Genomic DNA, 5,259 nt, shown 5'->3' with positions numbered 1-5,259 from the left:
TTCACTACAGTTCACAGGACATATTTGCTGTCCGCGTTATCGTTTGTCGTCCTGGTTTTGTTGTCGTTTGTCGTTTGACGGTTTTACTGCACACGGGATCGGTCGATGGGTGTGGAGATTGCCAAAAAGTGAAACACTGCAGCCATCCCCATATTGTTATCCTTCATGGTCGAAACATGCTGCCACACGCAGTAGCCTGCAGATGAGACACCACTGGCCTTGTGATACGTTAGTACAGGTAACACACTGCTGCTCCCTATCCGACGCTTAAAGGTGTCTGGAGGAGCGACGTCGGAACAAAGGGCAGTAACAAAGAAGATTTCCAATCCGTTGTGGGGAACGGTGGGCAGCCCGTCAATAATATCATATTTCAAATGTCTGTATCTCGTTCCGAGAAAGAATGGATTACATCATGATTGTTTCATCAGCTCGCTAAGCTTTTGGTCTCGTTCCACAACACTGCACTATCGGACGTTCGCACCACCGGTAATCGGCACATCATGCACAACATATATCACCGCCAGAGACAAGCGTCTACCGCAGCTATCCACTCAGAGATTCAGCACACTCAGTCGTCACGAACAGAAGGAAAATGCACGCGTGTGTTTCTGTGTGTGTGCGTGCGCGTGTGTTTAGGGAAATGAGTGTGTTTAAGCAAATCAACTCTAATCTTGGCCGTCTTGAAAACCAAGCCCCTTAAGGGGTTAACCTCTGTGAGGTCTCATTGTCTGTGGGACGGGGCCTGTGCTGGCTCCGACCCAGTTACCCAGCGGTGCAGCCGGGACACAGGGCCCAGACGGTGCTGGGACCGTCCCCCTCACAGTGGAGGACCCCGTCCCAGCATGTACGCAATAGCAGGCCAGGGGACTGCTATTGCGTCTATCGCAGCTCCAATGCAACCATTCAGAAAGCTAATGCAGTTTTTACACATAGTTCTGGACATTCTTTTCTGGACCTGAATCAAAGATGGAATGATCCACAATTCTGGACCTTGTTCACGACGAACCTGACAAGTCAGGTTTGTCGTGAATCTGCTCCAGCTTTGTGTATCATTCCACCTTTGATTCGGGCTGTCGTCTTTGGGCTTTGCCTGTAAGGTATGTGAGACAAAGGGAGGAGAAGAGAGGTCTGTTTTCCTCCAGATTCCAATGATCCACAAGGGAGAGATGCGCTGTGAGTCCTCCTACCACTGTTGGAGGAGCAAAGACGCTTAAGCAGCACACAAACACAAACAGAGAGAGAGAGAGAGAGAGAGAGAGAGAGAGAGAGAGAGAGAGAGAGAGAGAGAGAGAGAGAGAGAGAGAGAGAGAGAGAGAGAGCGGGAGAGACAGAGAGAGAGAGAGAGAGATTGAGAGAGAGAGAGAGAGAGAGAGAGAGAGAGTTTGAGAGAAGGGGCTTTCAGCGAGATGTGAAATGTCCCTGCGAGGCATTGCGAAACAAATGCCTTCCAAGTGCTAGCGCTAGTTGTTACCCCGGTTGTTTGCGCCTCTGCTAAGTACAAGCTGTGAATTCATCTGGTGCTCACGCAGTAACCGTCATGCATCAGCCCATGCATTTGAGATGCCGGTGATGTCACCCACTGCTCCTCCGAACACACTGGGCTTCTCTATGTCCAGAGAGAAGGAAGCCAACCGCTCTGCAGTTTGATTGAATCTCAGCGTCTTTGGAGAAGATTAGATGGAATATATTGGTTTGAAGCACAAGGTAGTGCCAGGCGGTTTCTCTGCCAAATATTACGCTCTGAATGGAACGATAGTTTATGAGAAGGAATCGTTTCCATCCAGCTGATGAATCCAACCGGACGCTTCACTGGCAAGGGATGAGAAAGTCATTCTCCAGGTCTTGTTGCTCATGACATCCTAGCTGGCCCATCTGGTGCAAATTTTCTATCCTAGGAAAAAGCCTGTGGCTGAATAGCTGAAGAGGCCACATTAAGTCAGTTTAGAAGTAGAGTTTAGAGTTTAGAAGTAGAAAGTTCATCCTCGGTCGTAGAGTTCATGTAATTGTGTAGGAGGCAGTATCCTCTGGCAGTAGATATACGGTCTATAGAGGATGCTATGAGCAGCATTCTCTAAAGGCCTGCACAGCAAAGATAAAGTGACCCCAAGAGAGAGAGGCAGATAGGAGCACCACATGACAGTGTCTGTCTAAAACCAAACCTTAACATAAGTGTGTGCAAATACATCTAAACACATTCTTTCATGTGGTCCGTGTAGAATTAGCGGCGGTGTGTTGCTCTGTCTCACTTCCTTCGACACTATGTCCTAACTTGTTTTTAAGTTTATTCCAGGTCCTTGCAGCTGCCGTGGAGACCGTTGGCAGCCCTTCAGAGCTGTGAGCAGGCTTCCATTCAGCCGTGCACCTGAAGGGCTGACGCCAGGACCTCCTAGCGGTTCATTGAGCTGCAGGGCACAGCGGTGGGCATGGGAACGGCCTGCGGTGTGGATGCCGAGCTCGCCGCTCATTAGCTTGATTAGCTCGAAAAGGCCTTCCTCACTCAAAGAGGCTGATTCCCACAACGATTAGAAGAAAGCTGTTGTCCGATGTTTTTAACAAGAAACCCTTCTCGTTTACATTTACCTTTATATTGACATTGAGGGCATTTAGCAGGCGCTTTTATCCGGAGCAACTATCAATAAGTATATTTGTCGGAAGAAAGAGAAACAACAATATATCGCTATCGGTACAGGAAGGATGTTAATAGAACCAAGTGCCAATTGATAGGTTAACTCATACCCCATATCCAACAAAGATAGCTAGGATAAGTTGCTATACGATGCTAAGTACTATTTTTAAGTGCAAGGACGTAAAACATACAATAAGTGTGTACATTAAGTGCAAGGATGTAAAACATACAATAAGTGTGTACATTAAGTGCAAGCATGTACAACATACAATAAGTGTGTACATTAAGTGCAAGCATGTACAACATACATTAAGTGCGTAAGAAGGGTGGGGGGATGGCATTGAAGAGGCTCGTCTAGAAGACTGGACCGCATGGAAATGTAGTGAAGACGAATCGGTTATTTTGTGTTATAGGTTTTTTTTATTTGATGTCCCGGGACCGCTTTGATCTGACATAGGTTGTAGAGGTCAGAGGTGTCCGGACGGTGCAAACTGTGTTGGATTAGTATCGATCCGGGGGAACCTCGCTCCCATTCACTCCTGTATTGTTATTTCCCCTCTCATTGACCCTGTAATGGATCTGGCAGACTTGGACGCTCCACTGTGCTAGAGAACACTGCTGAGTCAGAATGCAAAGATGTTGTCTTTAACTATGATGACTCATGAACCGTGCCATAAATAAATGTGTTTTCATATTATAATGTTGGGACGAAAGCTGCATCTAATCAACCAAATGCAGACACTAGGCACAATCAGGCACAATAATTTTCGAGGCAAAGGGTTCCCATCCTTATTTAAAATCGATTTTACATGACACGTTGTGCCTACCATGTGCTGCTCTGTATGTAGATGTAGGCCTCCTAAAGATTTAGATCTGTATAGTTTCTTTATGCATCTAAACCCACACTCTTTTTATAACATAATTTCTACATCCCCCTTCCCCTTCTCCCTGCTCCCTTTCCAACAGTGCAGTGCTGCATTTCTGAGCCACACTCTGCCACCTCTTTCCAATGTTCTTGGCACACATCTTGTGTCCTTGCTTTGGTGTCAGAGAGAGAGAGAGAGAGAGAGCGAGAGAGAGAGAGAGAGAGAGAGAGAGGGAGAGGTCTAAGGCGTGAGAGAGAGAGAGAGAGGAGAAGGAGCTGGGTGCCTAAAGGCAAAAAAGTCAGCTGACATGGGAAGGGAACTGTCTATATCTGTCCAATCTCTTCGCTCCTTATCTCTCCTCTCCCCCCCCCTCCTCTCCTCTCCTCTCCTCTCCCCCCCCCTCCTCTCCTCTCCTCTCCTCTCCTCTCCTCTCCTCTCCTTTCCTCTCCTCTCCTCTCCTCTCCTCCCCTCTTCTCTCCTCTCCTCCCCCCTCCTCTCCTCTCCTCTCCTCTCCTCTCCTCTCCTCTCCTCTCCTCTCCTCTCCTTTCCTCTCCTCTCCTCTCCTCTCCTCCCCTCTTCTCTCCTCTTCTCTCCCCTCCTCTCCTCTCCTCTCCTCTCTTCCTCTCTCCTCTCCTCTCTTCCTCTCTCCTCTCCTCTCCTCTTCTCTCCTCTCCTCTCTTCCTCTCTCCTCTCCACATAATTGGTTAAGTGCACTCTGAATCCAACAGGAAACCAAGAGGCTGCTTGATGGGGCTATTTCCGGCCCCTTAATAACTTGTTCTGAAATAGAGCACTGCAGGACAGTGAGTGAACGCAGTCGGTGCACATCCTCCTGACCTAGGTAGCTTCTACTGAACTCCTCTTTCAGATCGTTAGGCTTCGACCTTCCTGTACTCCGATGTAGGAGAGTCTGAATACTTCAGACACACACACGCTTGATTCCTATAGTAGCCTATCAGACAGACTCATTTTCATGCGCACAATCTTGTGTTTCCATATTTCCTTAAAGACCTTCAAACATCTCTCTCTTCATTCCTTTCCCTATTTCCATATCTACCTTTTGGCATTGTCTACATATAGATCTCCTGTGTCTTGTACGACCGTTGTCGTACACACATCAGTGAACTATAGACCCTCTGCCCCTTCAGGTGACGTTGGAGAAGTCCAAATCTTGTTGTAAATAAACGTTCACAACATTCAAATCCCTGGAAGATTCAACTGGACCGAACACACAATGCTGTGTGCTGTATTATATTTTCACTGATTCACTCTTCCTCTCCCTCCCCTCTCCCCCTTCTCCCTCCCTCCCTCTTCCCCACTCCTCTCTCTTTCTCGCTCCCTCCCTCCCTCCCCTTCTCTCTCTCCCTTCTACCCCTCTCCACCTCCCTTGCATCCTCACTCTCCCCCTTCTCCCCCCTCTCCATCTCTATCTCTCCCTCTCTCCCTCCCTCCCTCTCTCCCTTTCCCTCCATCTCCACCTCCCCCTCTCCCCCTCTTCCTCTCTCTCTCTCTCTCTCTCTCGCTCCCTCCTTCCCTCCCTTCCTCCCTCTCTCCCTCCCCCTCCATCTCCACCTCCCCCTCCCCCTCTCCCTCTCTCTCGCTCTCTCCCTCCCTCCCTCCCTCCCTCTCTCCCTTTCCCTCCATCTCCACCTCCCCCTCTCCCTCTCTCTCGCTCTCTCGCTCTCCCTCTCTCCCTCTCCCCCTCTCCCTCTCCCTCTCTCCCCCTCCCTCCCTCCCTCTCTCCCTCTCCCTCCCTCCCCCTCCCTC

At 49.1% G+C, this 5,259-nt stretch overlaps 1 protein-coding gene across 1 annotated transcript in view; it reads left to right on the top strand.

The window, feature by feature from the left end:
- LOC307089842 (cerebellar degeneration-related protein 2-like) overlaps nucleotides 1-5,259 on the top strand; it is a 12,632-nt gene that overhangs the window by 623 nt on the left and 6,750 nt on the right. The window lies entirely within an intron of this gene.

Source organism: Pollachius pollachius (genome assembly GCF_949987615.1).
Source record: "Pollachius pollachius genome assembly, chromosome: 19".
NCBI classification, from domain to species: domain Eukaryota; kingdom Metazoa; phylum Chordata; class Actinopteri; order Gadiformes; family Gadidae; genus Pollachius; species Pollachius pollachius.
Note: the sequence above shows the minus strand (reverse complement) of the source record. Positions and strands in the feature narration are given on the sequence as shown.